Genomic DNA, 18826 nt, shown 5'->3' with positions numbered 1-18826 from the left:
AACTTTATCTCCGGACCATTCCGGAGTTCCTCGTCATGTCCGTGATCTCATCTCGGACTCTGAACAACATTCAGTCATCAACATACATAACTCATATAGTACTATATAGTCAACGAACGTTAAGCGTGCGGACCCTACGGGTTCGAGAACTATGTAGACATGACCGAGACACCTCTCTGGTCAATAACCAATAGCGGGACCTGGATGCCCATATTGGCTCCTACATATTCTACAAAGATATTTATCGGTCAGACCGCATAACAACATACGTTGTTCCCTTTGTCATCGGTATGTTACTTGCCCGAGATTCGATCGTCGGTATCTCAATACCTAGTTCAATCTCGTTACCGGCAAGTATCTTTACTCGTTCCGTAATACATCATCCCGCAACTAACTCATTAGTTGCAATGCTTGCAAGGCTTATAGTGATGTGCATTACCGAGTGGGCCCAGAGATACCTCTCCGACAATCGGAGTGACAAATCCTAATCTCGAAATACGCCAACCCAACAAGTACCTTCGGAGACACCTGTAGAGCACCTTTATAATCACCTAGTTACGTTGTGACGTTTGGTAGCACACAAAGTGTTCCTCCGGTAAACGGGAGTTGCATAATCTCATAGTCATAGGAACATGTATAAGTCATGAAGAAAGCAATAGCAACAAACTAAACGATCAAGTGCTAAGCTAACGGAATGGGTCAAGTCAATCACATCATTCTCCTAATGATGCGATCCCGTTAATCAAATGACAACTCATGTCTATGGTTAGGAAAAATAACCATCTTTGATCAACGAGCTAGTCAAGTAGAGGCATACTAGTGACACTCTGTTTGTCTATGTATTCACACATGTATTATCTTTGCGGTTAATACAATTCTAGCATGAATAATAAACATTTATCATAATATAAGGAAATAAATAATAACTTTATTATTGCCTCTAGGGCATATTTCCTTCAGTCTCCCACTTGCACTAGAGTCAATAATCTAGTTCACATCGCCATGTGATTTAATACCAATAGTTCACATCACCATGTGATTAACATCCATAGTTCACATCGACATGTGACCAACACCCAAAGGGTTTACTAGAGTCAATAATCTAGTTCAAATCGCTATGTGATTAATACCCAAAGAGTACTAAGGTGTGATCATGTTTTGCTTGTGAGAGAAGTTTAGTCAACGGGTCTGCCACATTCAGATCCGTAAGTATTTTGCAAATTTCTATGTCAACAATGCTCTGCACAGAGCTACTCTAGCTAATGCTCCCACTTTCAATATGTATCCAGATTGAGATTTAGAGTCATCTGGATCAGTGTCAAAATTTGCATCGACGTAACCCTTTACAACGAACCTTTTGTCACTTCCATAATCGAGAAACATATCCTTATTCCACTAAGGATAATTTTGACCAATGTCCAGTGATCTACTCCTAGATCACTATTGTACTCCTTTACCAAACTCAGGGCAGGGTATACAATAGGTCTGGTACACAACATGGCATACTTTATAGAACCTATGCCTGAGGCATAGGGAATGACTTTCATTCTCTCTCTATCTTCTGCCGCGGTCGGGTTTTGAGTCTTACTCAAATTCACACCTTGTAACACAGGCAAGAACTCCTTTTTGACTGTTCCATTTTGAACTACTTCAAAATCTTGTCAAGGTATGTACTCATTGAAAAACTTATCAAGCGTCTTGATCTATCTTGATGCTCAATATGTAAGCAGCTTCACCGAGGTATTTCTTTGAAAAACTCATTTCAAACATTCCTTTATGCTTTGCAGAATAATTCTACATTATCTCCGATCAACAAAATGTCATTCACATATACTAATCAGAAACGCTGTAATGCTCCCACTCACTTTCTTGTAAATACAGGCTTCACCGCAAGTCTGTATAAAACTATATGCTTTGATCAACTTATCAAAACGTATATTCCAACTCCGAGATGCTTGCACCAGTCCATAGATGGATCGCTGGAGCTTGCATATTTTGTTAGTACCTTTAGGATTGACAAAACCTTCTGGTTGCATCATATACAACTCTTCTTTAATAAATCCTATTAAGGAATGCGGTTTTGTTTATCCATTTGCCAGATTTCATAAAATGCGGCAATTGCTAACATGATTCGGACAGACTTAAGCATAGATACGAGTGAGAAACTCTCATCGTAGTCAACACCTTGAACTTGTCGAAAACCTTTTTGCGACAATTCTAGCGTTGTAGATAGTAACACTACTATCAGCGTCCGTCTTCCTCTTGAAGATCCATTTAATCTCAATGGCTCGCCGATCATTTGGCAAGTCAATCAAAGTCCATACTTTGTTCTCATACATGGATCTCATCTCAGATTTCCTGGCCTCAAGCCATTTCGCGGAATCTGGGCTCATCATCGCTTCCTCATAGTTCGTAGGCTTGTCATGGTCAAGTAACATGACCTCTAGAACAGGATTACCGTACCACTCTGGTGTGGATATCACTCTGGTTTACCTACGAGGTTCGGTAGTAACTTGATCTGAAGTTACATGATCATCATCATTAGCTTCCTCACTAATTGGTGTAGTAGTCAGAGGAACAGATTTCTGTGATGAACTACTTTCCAGTAAGGGAGCAGGTACAATTACCTCATCAAGTTCTACTTTCCTCCCACTCACTTCTTTCGAGAGAAACTCCTTCTCTAGAAAGGATCCATTCTCAGCAACGAATATCTTGCCTTCGGATCTGTGATAGAAGGTGTACCCAACATTTTCTTTTGGGTATCCTATGAAGACGCACTTCTCCGATTTGGGTTTGAGCTTATCAGGTTGAAACTTTTTCACATAAGCATTGCAACCTCAAACTTTAAGAAACGACAACTTAGGTTTCTCGCCAAACCACAGTTCATACGGTGTCATCTCCATGGATTTAGATGGTGCCCTATTTAACGTGAATGTAGTTGTCTTTAATGCATAACCCCAAAACGATAGCGGTAAATCAGTAAGAGACGTCATAGATCGCACCATATCTAATAAAGTACGGTTACGACGTTCAGACACACCATTACACTGTGGTGTTCCAGGTGGCGTGAGTAGTGAAACTATTTCACATTGTTTTAACTGAAGGCCAAACTCGTAACTCAAATATTTTACTTCTGCGATCATATCGTAGAAACTTTTTATTTTGTTACGATGATTCTCCACTTCACTCTGAAATTCTTTGAACTTTTCAAATGTTTCAGACTTGTGTTTCATCAAGTAGATATACTCATATCTGCTCAAATCATCTGTGAAGATCAGAAAATAATGATACCTGCTGCGAGCTTCAATATTCATCGGACCACATACATCAGTATGCATGATTTCCAACAAATATGTTGCTTGCTGCATTGTTCCAGAGAACGGAGTCTTAGTCATCTTGCCCATGAGGCATGGTTAGTAAGCATCAACTGATTCATAATCAAGTTATTCCAAAAGTCCATCAGCATGGAGTTTCTTCATGCGCTTTACACCAATATGACCTAAACGGCAGTGCCACAAATAAGTTGCACTATCATTATTAACTTTGCATCTTTTGGTTTCAATATTATGAATATGTGTATCACTATCATTTTCATTGGGTGTATGACCATAGAAGGTTTTATTCATGTAAACAGAACAACAATTTATTCTCTTACTTAAATGAATAACCGTATTGCAATAAACATGATCAAATCATATTCATGCTCAACGCAAACACCAAATAACACTTATTTAGGTTCAACACTAACCCCGAAAGTATAGGGAGTGTGCGATGATGATCATATCAATCTTGGAACCACTTCCAACACACATCGTCACTTCACCCTTAACTACTCTTTTCATTCTGCAACTTCCGTTTCGAGTTACTACTCTTGGCAACTGAACCAGTATCAAATACCGAGGGGTTTCTACGAACACTAGTAAAGTACACATCAATAACATGTATATCAAATATACCTATGTTCACTTTGCCATCCTTCTTATCCGCCAATTACTTGGGGTAGTTCCGCTTCTAGTGACCAGTCCCTTTGCAGTGGAAGCACTTAGTCTCAGGCTTAGGTCCAAACTTGGGCTTCTTCACTTGAGCAGCAACTTGCTCGCCGTTCTTCTTGAAGTTCCCTTTCTTTCCCTTTGCCCTTTTCTTGAAACTAGTGGTCTTTTTAACCATCAACACTTGATGTTTTTCTTGATTTCTACCTTCGTCGATTTCAGCATCACGAAGAGCTTGGGAATTACTTTCGTCATCCCTTGCATATTATAGTTCATCACGAGTTCTACTAACTTGGTGATGGTGACTAGAGAATTCTATCAATCACTATTTTATCTGGAAGATTAACTCCCACTTGATTCAAGCGATTGTAGTACCCAGACAATCTGAGCACATGCTCACTGCTTGAGCTATTCTCCTCCATCTTTTAGCTATAGAACTTGTTGGAGACTTCATATCTCTCAACTCGGGTATTTTACTTGAAATATTAACTTCAACTCCTGGACCATCTCATATGGTCCATGACGTTCAAAACGTCTTTGAAGTCCCGATTCTAAGCTATTAAGCATGGTGCACTAAACTATCAAGTAGTCATCATATTGAGCTAGCCAAACGTTCATAACGTCTTTATCTGCTCCTGCAATAGGTCTGTCACCTAGAGGTGCATCAAGGACATAATTCTTCTGTGCAGCAATGAGGATAAACCTCAGACACGGATCCAATCCGCATCATTGCTACTAACATCTTTCAACTTAGTTTTCTCTAGGAACATATCAAAAATAAAATAGGGGAGCTAAACGCGAGCTATTGATCTACAACATAGATATGCTAATACTACCAGGACTAAGTTCATGATAAATCAAAGTTCAATTAATCATATTACTTAAGAGCTCCCACTTAGAAAGACATCCCTCTAATCTTCTAAGTGATCACATGATCCAAATCAACTAAACCATAACCGATCGTCACGTGAAATGGAGTAGCTTTCAATGGTGAACATCAATATGTTGATCATATCTACTATATGATTCACGCTCGACCTTTCGGTCTCAGTGTTCCGAGGCCATATCTAGATATGCTAGGCTCGTCAAGTTTAACCTGAGTATTCTGCGTGTGCAAAAACTGGCTTGCACCCGTTGTAGATGGACGTAGAGCTTATCACACCCGATCATCACATGGTGTCTGGGCACGACGAACTTTGGCAACGGTGCATACTCAGGGAGAACACTTTTATCTTGAAATTTAGTGAGAGATCATCTTATAATGCTACCGTCAATCAAAGCAAGATAAGATGCATAAAAGATAAACATCACATGCAATCAATATAAGTGATATGATATGGCCATCATCATCTTGTGCTTGTGATCTCCATCTCCGAAGCACCTATATGATCACCATTGTCACTAGCGCGACACCTTGATCACCATCGTAGCATCGTTGTCATCTCGCCAATCTTATGCTTCCACGACTATCGCTACCGCTTAGTGATAAAATAAAGCATTCACTAGTAGAAAAGGGGGCAACGGTCCAAGTCAGGTTAGCCCATTAGTCCCGGTTCACTCCAGAACCGGGACCAATGGGGGCATTGGACCCGGTTCTTGAGCCAAGGGGCCGGCCGGGCCACGTTGGCCATTGGTCCCGGTTCATCTGGACCTTTTGGTCCCGGTTGGTGGGACGAACCGGGACCAGTGGGCCTCGCGCCTGGCCCACCACCATTGGTCCCAGTTGGTGGCTTGAACTGGGACTAAAGGCTCCCCTTTAGTCCCGGTTCATGCCACCAACCGGGACCAATGAGGTGCCTATATATACCCCCTCGCGTAAGAGCAGAGCACACTGCTCTGTTTTTTCTGGCCGAGGGGGAGAGGGCTTGGTGGTGCTCTAGCTCACCTCCTATGCACACAAGGTGTTCGATGTAATGCCCGAGCCACACTACTTAAGCTTTCTCCTCTCCAAGCTCGACCTCCAAGCTCCATTTCCCTCAATATTTGTCTAGGTTTAGTAGTCCGTCACGCCCCGTCCCCGTCTTCACCGCCGTCGATCACCCGCGCCGAGCTCATCGCCGGCACCACCGTGGTGAGCCTCTTGTTCTTATCTTCTTTCTGAAAGGAAAAATATTCTTACTTGTATGTTTACATAGATACTTGTATTATTTTCTTACTTTTATTATTGCATCTTATATAGTGCGATGGTTTTGGTATCCGCCCCCGTCGGTCCTCGTCCTGTCTATGATTCGGATGTGGTATATATATTATCTTTATAACTATTGGTTCATTTATTGTTTATGAAAATTATGCCGACCAAACATAGATTTTGTTTATGTAGGATGTATGTGAATCGGAAATTCCAACTGACCCTATTGTCGAGAGGTTAAATTTAGTTGAAGAAGAAAACAATTTGTTGAAGGAAAAAATAAAAAAAATTGAGGAGGAGAAGATGATATTGGAGTTGCATGTTGCGGATGTCGTCGATGATCACAAGATCAAGATGGATGCAATGCGCTTGAAGATTAGAAAGATTAGAAAATATGCCATTCATACCGAGGCTTGGTATCATTATGCCATTGGATCAATTGTTACCTTGGTTGTGATTATGATCGCATTTGTTTTCGCATTGAAATGTTTTACATAGTTTCAACGTATGGTTTAATTAATTAGATGCTTTGGAGAGCTATATGTTGTTAGATGAGAACTATGTATGTACTTTGGTTTTAATGTGATGATGAACTTCTATTAATTTGGACACTTAATTATATATAATGCACGCAGATGAACCGGCAATGGATGTACGGTGACAGACACACCTCCGAGTACATTAAGGGTGTGCATGAGTTTCTCGATGCGGCTGAGGCAAACAAGCAGAATGGTTTTATGTGGTGTCCATGCACTGAATGTGGGAATACGAGGTCTTATTCTAACCGGAAAAATCCTTCACTCCCACCTGCTTTACAAGGGTTTCATGGCACACTACAATGTTTGGACGAGGCACGGAGAAATAGGGGTTATGATGGAACACGGTGAAGAAGAAGAGTACGATGACAACTATGTGCCCCCTGAATACGGTGATGCTGCAACAGGGGGAGCTGGTGAAGATCAAGAGGAACCAGACGATGTGCCCAATGATGCTGCAACAGGTGAAGCTGCTGAAGATCAAGAGGAACCAGACGATGTGCCCGATGATGATGATCTCCGCCGGGTCATTGTCGATGCAAGGACGCAATGCGAAAGTCAAAAGGAGAAGCTAAAGTTCGATCGCATGTTAGAGGATCACAAAAAGCATTGTACCCCAATTGCGAAGATGGCAACACAAAGCTCGGTACTGTACTGGAATTGCTGCAGTGGAAGGCGGAGAATGCTGTGGCTGACAAAGGATTTGAGAAGCTACTGGAAATATTAAAGAAGAAGCTTCCAAAGGATAACGAATTGCCCGACAGTACATACGCAGCAAAGAAGGTCGTATGCCCTCTAGGATTGGAGGTGGAGAAGATACATGCATGCCCTAATGACTGCATCCTCTACCGCGGTGCATACAAGGATCTGAACGCATGCCCGGTATGCGGTGCATTGCGGTATAAGATCAGACGAGATGACCCTGGTGATGTTGACGACGAGCCCCCCAGAAAGAGGGTTCCTGGGAAAGTGATGTGGTATGCTCCTATAATACCACGGTTGAAACGTCTGTTCAGAAATGAAGAGCATGCCAAGTTGATGCGATGGCACAGTGAGGACCGGAAGAAAGACGGGAAGTTGAGAGCACCCGCTGACGGGTCGCAGTGGAGAAAAATCGAGAGAAAGTACTGGGATGAGTTTGCAAAGGACCCAAGGAATGTATGGTTTGCTTTAAGCGCGGATGGCATTAATCCTTTCGGGGAGCAGAGCAGCAATCACAGCACCTGGCCCGTGACTATATGTATGTATAACCTTCCTCCTTGGATGTGCATGAAGGGAAGTTCATTATGATGCCAGTTCTCATCCAAGGCCCTAAGCAACCCGGCAACGACATTGATGTGTACCTAAGGCCATTAGTTGAAGAACTTTTACAGCTGTGGAATGGAAATGGTGTACGTACGTGGGATGAGCACAAACAAGAGGAATTTAACCTAAAGGCGTTGCTGTTCGTGACCATCAATGATTGGCCCGCTCTTAGTAACCTTTCAGGACAGACAAACAAAGGATACCACGCATGCACGCAATGTTTAGATGACACTGAAAGTATATACCTGGACAAATGCAGGAAGAATGTGTACTTGGGCCATCGTCGATTTCTTCCGACCAACCATCAATGTCGAAAGAAAGGCAAGCATTTCAAAGGCGAGGCAGATCACCGGAAGAAGCCCGCCATGCTTACCGGTGATCACATACTTGCTATGGTCAATGATTTACACGTAATCTTTGGAAAGGGTCCCGGCGGACTAGCTGTTCCGAATGACGCTGAGGGACACGCACCCATGTGGAAGAAGAAATCTATATTTTGGGACCTACCCTACTGGAAAGACCTAGAGGTCCGCTCTTCAATCGACGTGATGCACGTGACGAAGAACCTTTGCGTGAACCTGCTAGGCTTCTTGGGCGTGTATGGGAAGACAAAAGATACACCTGAGGCACGGGAGGACCTGCAACGTTTGCACGAAAAAGACGGCATGCCTCCGAAGCAGTATAAAGGTCCTGCCAGCTACGCTCTTACGAAAGAAGAGAAAGAAATCTTCTTTGAATGCCTGCTCAGTATGAAGGTCACGACTGGCTTCTCGTCAAATATAAAGGGAATAATAAATATGCCAAAGAAAAAGTTTCAGAACCTAAAGTCTCATGACTGCCACGTGATTATGATGCAACTGCTTCCGGTTGCATTGAGGGGGCTTCTACCGGAAAACGTCTGATTAGCCATTATGAAGCTATGTGCATTCCTCAATGCAATCTCTCAGAAGGTGATCGATCCAGAAATTATACCAAGGCTAAGGAGTGATGTGGCGCAATGTCTTGTCAGTTTCGAGCTGGTGTTCCCACCATCCTTCTTCAATATCATGACGCACGCCCTAGTTCATCTAGTCGACGAGATTGTCATCCTGGGGCCCGTATTTCTACACAATATGGTCCCCTTTGAGAGGTTCATGGGAGTCCTAAAGAAATATGTCCGTAACCGCGCTAGGACAGAAGGAAGCATCTCCATGGGCCATCAAACAGAGGATGTTATCGGGTTTTGTGTTGACTTCATTCCTGGCCTTAAGAAGATAGGTCTCCCTAAATCACGGTATGAGGGGAGACTGACTGGAAAAGGCACTCTTGGAAGTGACTCAATAATATGCAGGAACGGATATTCTTGGTCTCAAGCACACTACACAGTTCTACAGAACTCTACCTTGGTGACCCCGTATGTCGATGAACACAAGAACAGTCTGCGCTCCAAACACCCGGAGCAGTGCGATGACTGGATTACATGTGAACACATCAGGACTTTCAGCAGTTGGTTGGAAACACGTCTCAGAGGTGACAACACTGTTTGTGATGAGTTGTACTTGTTTTCCAGGGGACCATCTTTGACTTTATTGACTTACAAAGGATACGAGATAAATGGGAATACATTTTACACGATCGCGCAAGATCAAAAGAGCACCAACCAAAACAGTGGAGTCCGCTTTGATGCAGCAACCGAGAGCGGAAAGGACACATATTATGGTTACACAGTGGACATATGGGAACTTGACTACGGACATGATTTTAAGGTCCCTTTGTTTAAGTGCAAATGGGTCAATCTGTCAGGCGGCGGGGTACAGGTAGACCCACAGTACGGAATGACAACAGTGGATCTGAAAAATCTTGGGTACACTGACGAATCGTTCGTCCTAGCCAATGATGTGGCACAGGTTATCTATGTGAAAGACATGTCTACCAAACCGAGAAAAAGAAAAGATAAGGAAGTGAATACATCATACGATGAGCCAAAGCGCCACATAGTTCTTTCAGGAAAAAGGGACATCCTGAGAGTGGAGGGCAAGACAGACATGTTTGAAGATTATGAAAAGTTTCATGAAATTCCTCCCTTCAATGTCAAGGCTGACCCAAGCATCCTGATAAACAATGAAGATTATCCATGGTTACGGCGCAATAAGCAAATGACACAAGCGAAGAAAAAATGGAGACTTTCTCCCACAACTATTATGATGATACCATGCCAACTTTGTAACACACGAGTATGCTATGCCAACTTTTTCAGAGTTCATTTGAAAACTATGAATTTAGGTCAAATTTTCTCTATAGGTGCATCTATGTTCATTTTTTAGTAAAGTTAATCACAAACTTGTGATTCACACAAACTTCAAAGAATTCAAATTTTAACTATTCAAATTTGAAAACTAATGGCACTAACAGAAAGTTTATAATTTTTCTAAAACTAATGACACTAACAGAAAGTTTATAATTTTGCTGACCTAAAAGCAAAAAGAAATAAAAAATAAAGCAAAAAATAAAAGAAAGTAAATAATATAGAAAACAAAACAAAAAATCTGGAAAACAAAAAAATAGCAACAATAAGTATTTTTTTGTAAATAGAAACAAAATAAAATAAATAAAGCAACAAAGAAAACTAAAAAACTAAAAAAGTGTTTTCAAATTTGAAACTAATGGCACTAACAGAAAGTTTATAATTTTTCTAAAACTAAAAGTAAAAAGAATAAAAAATAAAGCAAAAAACAAAAGAAAATAATGCAGAAAACAAAAAAATTGGAAAAAAATAGCAACAATAAGTATTTTGTTGTAAGTAGAAACAAAATAAAATAAATAAAGCAACAAAGAAAAAAAACAAAAAAAATGTTTTCAAATTTGAAAACTAATGGCACTAACAAAAAGTTCATAATTTTTCTAAAACTAAAAGCGAAAAAGAATTAAAAAATAAAGCAAAAAACAAAAGAAAATAAATAATGCAGAAAACAAAAAAATAGAAAAAATAGCAACAATAAGTATTTTATTGTAAGTAGAAACAAAATAAAATAAATAAAGCAACAAAGAAAAAAAAAGTGCCACCTACTGGGCCCCCACGGCCTGAATACGACTAGAAACCCTACCAAGGGGCCAGAATTCAGGCCCGCAGGAGGCCCAGTAGGCCCACAGGCACACAACTGGTGGTTAGGCCCGAAAGCCTGCATTTGAGAGAAGCTCGAGAGGGAAGGCGCAGTAGCGCTTATAAACCACTCTCAAGCTCTCTCAGCTAGCGAGGTGGGACTAAAGTTTTGGCGCGGGGCAGCACAAGGCCTTTGGTCCCGGTTGGTGCCAGCAACCGGGACTAAAGGGGGCATTGATCACGGTTTGTGCCAAGATTGACATACTCCTTTTGCGCCGCATTGAGGTTAGTTGTGTCCAAGAAGAACAAGTGCTTCTCCCATTCCAACAATCTAGTTCGCTCCCCATTGCTCACCTTCCTCTTCTCCAAAGCCACCTTCCTCTCCTCGCCCGCCACCCTCCTCTCCTCGGCCGCCAACCTTCTCTCCTCGGCCGCGGCATCTTGGGTCCTTGCCATTTTTCTCACCTCGTTGGCTTCTTTTCTTGCCTTCACAATAGTTTCCATAGCATTTTTGAGCTCATCATCTCCTTTCCTCTTCTTATTTTCGGTTTTGTCTTTCTTGCACCCATCCGGCCGCTTTGTCTTCGAGTATGAAACCGAGTTGGGTGTGGGGCTTCTCTTGCTGTCATCACTTGATGCATCATCCTCCTCATCATCATCATCCAACTTAATTGTTCGCTTCCGTTTGTCGCTCAAATGCAAATCATCCAAATCTTCACGCTTCTTCCATTTCTCATCATCCTTCAACACTTCATAGCAATGATGCAAAGTAAATACCCTTCCTTTCTTGATCTTCCCCTTCTTGGTTTTCCTCTCCTCTTCTTTAAACAAGTTTTGCGCAATGTTGTACTACATGAAAACAAAGCAAGTTAGCACCAACAACAAGCAAAACAAAGAAAGTTTAGCACCAACATGTAAGATGAAATGACACTTACTCTATCATCCTCATTTGTGCCACTTGGGTTCAACTTGTCAACCGCCTTTTGACAGGCCGCCCACCTTTGACAATCCGAGTTGATTGTCGACCATCGGGACCTAAGTGATCGGTTGGAGCGGTCAATTCCACTCACGTTGCGAGCATCAAAGTGTTCCTTCATCCGGTTCCAATAAGCATCTCTACTTTGATCACCTCCAACGGATGGATCCCTCGACACTTGCAACCATGTATTGCATAGTAAGATGTCATCGGCGTTGGTGTAATTGCCCGCTCTTTCTTTCGGTGCGTCGACAATGCCCTCACCCTCCTCGTCCACCTCGAACTCATGGTCTTCAAAATGCATGTCATTGGTTTGAGACCAATGCGAATTGTTGGAGCCAACACCCATCGTTGACATGTATGCATCATCATTGAGACTACAATTTTTTTTGCACAATGCAAATAAGCTATCTATATGTGACGAATGCATTCAAAAAATAACAAAAAAAATGAAAAGTTAGAATTTTTTTTACCTTGGAGGCATTTCGTCGAACATGTTGTGCGCGCCGGCCGCCGGCTCAACGAGTGAGCTTGCCGGCGCTTCCGCAGCCGCCGCGCCCGTTGCAGGCCCCGCAAGCTTCTTCCTCTTAGCCTTGGAGGTGCCGGAGCCATCCGCTGCCTTGTTTTTCTTCGCTGATGTCTTGCCCTTCTTTGGCCGCGCCGCATTGGGGAGCTTTGAGGAGGAGGGGGCGGCGGCTCGGCCGGTGCCGGCGCGACGCCACCCGCCGCCGAGGTCATCCGCGGCGGCATGAAGAGGCCGCGCGCGAGGCCGCTCGTCGGAGGAGCTCCGGCGGATGCGAGGCCAACGCCACCCGGGCTAGGGTTTGTGGCGGCGGCGGCAGGGGCGGGGGGGGGGGGGGTCGCGGCTATAGGACGGGGTGAGCGGGGTGTCGGCGCGTGCGTCCATGGGTGCGGGTTGCCGACGCCGGCGCGCGCGGGGCTTTGGAGGGGGGAAGAAGAGCAGAGCGTGAGCGTCGTGTGTGCCGCGCGCGGAAGCGGGCGCCGCAAATACACCGCGCGAGGTACCGCTTCCTAGCGCGCACCCAACTGCTTATAACTTGCATAAATATACTATATTTCACTATGTAGGTAACAATGTATTCACCACCTCGCGTTGCGAGAGCATGTCGCTGTTGGGGTTCAGTGCCATCATCTCTTTTCCTTCCTTTCTCCAATTTTCTTTCCGCGGCTTAGACCATTTTGTTAATTTGTCTATTTTTTTGTGCTCTATGATCTTCTCCTATCAATACAAAACAACTCACCTATCTGGAGAAAATAACTTATCTTGCTTGTATATAATTCTAGATGGGTGCATACATAGAATCAAAAAATATATCTCAAGTCTTGTTGGATTTGTTGGTTCGTGATATTGACTCTATGACATGAAAATATATCAGAGTGTAAGAGCTAGAGGCTCGATCGTTTGTAGCCGACATGTTAAATCTAAGGTTGTGATTTTTCTAAATACATGCATGATGATCTACTTGCCAATGATATGTTTAGCTAAAATACGAAGATCTATTTATTTAAAAGGTTCCATCCAACTCAAAATAAACAATTAAAAGGTTCCATTGAATCAACGGTATTCCCCCCCCCCCCCCCCCCCCCCCCCCAAAAAAATGGCACTTTTATTTCTTTGAGAACCTTTTTGTGATCTCTTTAGTTTGTTGTCCAATGTGTTTTTAGTAGATATTTTACTGTCCTAAATAACATACGCCAATAAAAACACTCTCCCAAAAAGATGTGAATATAATGCAATTTTCTTACCATTTCAAAAAAAATGAATTTTGGTGCCATTAAAGACGAGTAGTTAGCAAGTGCAACTACTGTCTCTTTTTTTTGCGAGAAAGCTTAGCTGTTAGCAAGTGCAACTACTAGCTGACACGACAGTTCATTCAATTGATTGGGAACCAGAAGTATCGAAGCCGTGCATGGTATGTAGGAGTATGTAGGAGTACGTAAGAGTCAGGTCAGGTCACTAGGTCAGGCCAGGCGGCCGGGCTGCCACGGCACGGCAGCACGCGTGCTCTCGCCGTGCCTTCTCCAGCCTATAAAACGCCCGGCCCGTCTTCCTCCGCGCGGCGACCTCCTCACACACCCAAAAGCACTCGTGTGCAATTGAAGCCCTAGCTAGCGACAGTACTGAGATAGAGGCCAAGATGATACTGGGAGGGCTCATCGACAGCCTGACCGGCGCGAACAAGAGCGCGCGGCTCAAGGGCACGGTGGTGCTGATGAGGAAGAACGTGCTGGACCTCACCGACTTGGGCGCCACCATCATGGACGGCATCGGCGACTTCCTCGGCAAGGGCGTCACCTGCCAGCTTATCAGCTCCACCCTCGTCGACCACGGTAAGCACTCCGCCCTTCTCATCTTGCTCCTCCTCCTCCTCCTCCTCCTCCTCCTCCTCCTCCTCTCCTTGGTACTCCCTCCGTTCCGAATTACTTGTCTTGGAGTCTAGATACATCCGTATCTAGACATCCGTATCTAGACAAATTATGTCTAGATACCTCTTTCGTGTGGGCCGGCGGCCATGGATGGATGGATGGATGTATCTCGATCGGCTAAAGAAAGATAGCCTAGCTTGGTCGGTCGTCTTTAGCTTTAGCTGAGCATGGGCATGGCATGGAAAGAAGAGACAACATCATGGAGCTTGATGCTCCAGACAAAGTAATAGAACAAGCAAGGACACGTCAAAAGCACAATCTCAAGTAGTAAAGCACAAAGACATACTACACTACTAACGTGATTGTATTAGGAAACATAGGTTAGACTAGGAAATATTCCGGCTTGCCTTGTACTCCAAATAGATCATGTACGCCTATATATATGCCCACGAGGCTCAAGCAATACAAAAAACTATTCCACCAATCCTCCTCTCTCCCTTCCAACATGGTATCTATCGCAAGTCGACTGGGACTTCTGCATCACCCCGACTCGGCGGCCTCGCGCCATGCGGCGGCCAATCATAGCCGCCCTGCCGCCCCCGCCGCCGGCTTCATCTCGGACTCCGACGCCACCACGCCTCCACCGAGCGGCGTCCCGACCTCGCGCGCGATCGGCTTGATCACCCGCTCGCCGCCGCGATCCGCCTCATCTACGCCGCGCGACCGACCTGGCCCGTCAGTTACGCGCGCCTTCGCAGGTCCCGTGAAGATCGTCTCCGAGTTCAGCGCGCCCCTCCGTCGATCGAGCAACGGGCTGCCGCTGCGTCGCCCCGTCGGGCCGCAGCGCCGCCGTCCCGTGGTTCTTCTCCCGGCTGCACCAACCCGCGTCACCGCTGCGTCGCCCCTTCGGGCCGTAGTGCCGCGGCCCGCGGTCTACCGCCGCCCCGAGGCCGTCCACTCCAGGCCGTCCCCGTGGCTGCACCGACCCTCGCGCCGCCGCTGCGTCGCCCCGTCGGGCCGTAGCGAGCGTGGCACGCGGTCCACGCCGCCATCCCGAGGCCGTCCCTGCGGTTGCACCGACTCGCGAACCGCCGTTGCATCGCCCCTTCAGGCCGCAGCGTCGCGGCCCGCGATCCCCGCTGCCGCCCCGAGGTCTTCCCGCCGTCGCCCCGATCCGCCTGCCGCCGCTGCGTCGCCCCTTTGGGTCGTAGCGCCGCGGCCCGCGGTCCACTCCGCCGTCACCGCGCGTCGATCTCCCGTGGTATGCGCCGCGCCGTCTCCCTTGGCGCGGGAACACCACCGTCCGCGCCGGTCTTCGTCACGCTGTCAGGGTTCTTCGCCTACTTCGAGCATCGCCGCCGCGCTCATAACCTAGCCGCCGTCGCCGCCGTTAGGCCGCCGCCGCCGCTCTTCTTCGGCCGCCGCCGCCGCTGCCCCTGTAGCCGCCGCCGCCGCCCGTCCACCCCGTTCGTCTTCATCCAGCACCAGTCCGTCGCCAGCGTCGCCGCCATCTACCCCGACCACTTCATCTCCTCCGACAACCACGGGCGACATCGGCCCCACGCTGATTGGCGCCGCAACCGTCGTCGAGTCCTTCTCTGCTGGCCTCTATGACTTCTCCGACATGGCGTACAGCTTGTGCAGGTCCCAGTCTATGCATGCCCAGTGCTGGCAACACCGCCGCGTGCCTTCGTCCACGACGTGTCCCCGGGCCTGGCAAGCCTGGCGCGACGCTTCGTCAACTTCGTCTTCGTCCGTCTACGCATGCCCGGTGCTGGCAACACTGGTGCGTGCCTTCATCCACGATGTGTCCCCGGGCTTGGCAAACCCGCCGCGACGCGTCGTTAACAACATCATCTTCCTGGCGCACCCCTACTTCGACACCACTGCGCCCATGCTAACTCGGCGCCTCCTTGCGCCCGCGGCTCCACGGCGACTTCCTCGACACCGGCCACCCTGACTCGACATCGACCACGGCATTCTTCGCACGGCTACCTCGACCACGGCTCCACCACCCACGCTCTCGGCTACCTCGACAAACGGCACAAAGGGCTATCGCCTTGCTTGAGCAACCTCGTCGGTTGCCACTCCAGCCACGACTCCGCGATGCGTCGACTGTTACGACTGTGAGGGGGCGTCCGTCGGCTTGCCTTCGGATTCTTCTCCAGTCTCACCGTCTGCGTCGCTACCGTTGTGACTGCGGGGGGATGTTGAGTAACGTGATTGTATTAGGAAACATAGGTTAGACTAGGAAATATTTCGGCTTGCCTTGTACTCCAAGTAGATCATGTACTCCTATATATATGCCCACGAGACTCAAGCAATACAAAAAACTATTCCACCAATCCTCCTCTCTCCCTTCCAACAAATAGTACTCCCTCCGTAAACTAATATAAGAGCGTTTAGATTACTAAAGTAGTGTTCTAAACGCTCTTATATTAATTTACAGAGGGAGTAGCGTTGAACGGAGAAGTAGGAGTAAACTAATATCTCTCTCAATAATCAAAGTAAAGTAAGATCAGTAGTAATAGCCGGGCGGCAGAGTGATGAACTAAGCATGTGAGAATCTGATAATGATAATACGTGCGTGCAGACAACGGCGGGCGCGGAGGCGGAGCTGGAGCAGTGGGTGACGAGCCTGCCGTCGCTGACGACGGGGGAGTCCAAGTTTGGCCTCACCTTCGACTGGGAGGTGGAGAAGCTCGGGGTGCCGGGCGCCATCATCGTCAACAACTACCACAGCTCCGAGTTCCTGCTCAAGACCGTCACCCTCCACGACGTCCCCGGCCGCGGCAGCCTCTCCTTCGTCGCCAACTCCTGGGTCTACCCCGCCGCCAGCTACACCTACAGCCGCGTCTTCTTCGCCAACGACGTGAGTGATCCTTTTGCCTCTCCTCTCCTTTCCTTTTCACCGGCCGGCTTCGTCATTCATGGTCATTAAGTCTTCTTTGAGATAAAATATATTTAGTGGGTGCAGAATTTATTCCGTGTTGGTAGAAAAGATAGTATGGCTAGGTGCAGCACAAGATTGAATGAAACTGGCACCGTGGCACGCTGGTAGGTGAGGAAAACTGTTGCACCATATTATCTGTCGTTGATTTAGTACAAAGTCTCATTAAATCAGTGACGAGTACTCCCTCCATTCGAAATTACTTGTCGCGGAAATATACGTATCAAGACATATTTTAGTTCTAGATACATCCATATCCAAGACACCTGATGTAATACGATTGGAACGTGCATGCAGGCTGAACACTCACGCGGTGATGGAGCCGTTCGTGATCTCGACGAACCGGCACCTCAGCGTGACGCACCCGGTGCACAAGCTGCTGAGCCCGCACTACCGCGACACCATGACCATGCAGACGCTCATCAACGCCGGCGGCATCTTCGAGATGACGGTTCGCGCTGGGGATGTCGTCGGTGGTGTACAAGGACTGGAAGTTCACCGAGCAGGGCCTGCCCGACGATCTCATCAAGAGGGGCATGGCGGTGGAGGACCCGTCGAGCCCGTACAAGGTGCGGCTGCTGGTGTCGGATTACCCGTACGCGGCGGACGGGCTGGCGATCTGGCACGCCATCGAGGAGTACGTGAGCGAGTACCTGGCCATCTACTACCCCAACGACGGCGTGCTCCAGGGCGACGTGGAGCTGCAGGCGTGGTGGAAGGAGGCGCGGGAGGTCGGGCACGGCGACCTCAAGGACGCGCCATGGTGGCCCAAGATGCAGGACGTGGGCGAGCTGGCCAAGGCGTGCACCACCATCATCTGGATCGGGTCGGCGCTGCACGCGGCGGTCAACTTCGGGCAGTACCCGTACGCGGGGTTCCTCCCAAACCGGCCGACGGTGAGCCGGCGCCGCATGCCGGAGCCCGGGACGGAGGAGTACGCGGAGCTGGAGCGCGACCCGGAGCGGGCCTTCATCCACACCATCACGAGCCAGATCCAGACCATCATCGGCATCTCGCTGCTGGAGGTGCTGTCGAAGCACTCCTCCGACGAGCTCTACCTGGGGCAGCGCGACACGCCGGAGTGGACCTCCGACCCCAAGGCGCTGGAGGTGTTCAAGCGGTTCAGCGAGCGGCTGGTGGAGATCGAGAGCAAGGTGGTGGGCATGAACCACGACCCGCAGCTCTTGAACCGCAACGGCCCGGCCAAGTTTCCCTACATGCTGCTCTACCCTAACACCTCCGACCACAAGGGTGCCGCCGCCGGCCTCACCGCCAAGGGCATCCCCAACAGCATCTCCATCTGAGCATGGTAAATCGGAGCTTCGTCTCGTCTGACGCCAACCACAAGAGATTCGTGTGAATATTTTTTTTCTTTTTTCTTTTCCTCTCTATACTTGATTCACTCACTTAGATGTGCAATAACTAGAGCACATCTAGACACACCCAATAAGAAATAAAAGAAAATCCCCCTGATC

At 47.1% G+C, this 18826-nt stretch overlaps 1 pseudogene; it reads left to right on the top strand.

Moving 5' to 3' along the window:
- The first annotated feature begins 13937 nt into the window (after window positions 1–13937).
- LOC123083939 (linoleate 9S-lipoxygenase 1-like) lies at window positions 13938–18826 on the top strand (annotated as a pseudogene).

The sequence above is a fragment of the Triticum aestivum genome, chromosome 4A (genome assembly GCF_018294505.1).
Source record: "Triticum aestivum cultivar Chinese Spring chromosome 4A, IWGSC CS RefSeq v2.1, whole genome shotgun sequence".
In the NCBI taxonomy this organism is placed as follows: domain Eukaryota; kingdom Viridiplantae; phylum Streptophyta; class Magnoliopsida; order Poales; family Poaceae; genus Triticum; species Triticum aestivum.
Note: the sequence above shows the minus strand (reverse complement) of the source record. Positions and strands in the feature narration are given on the sequence as shown.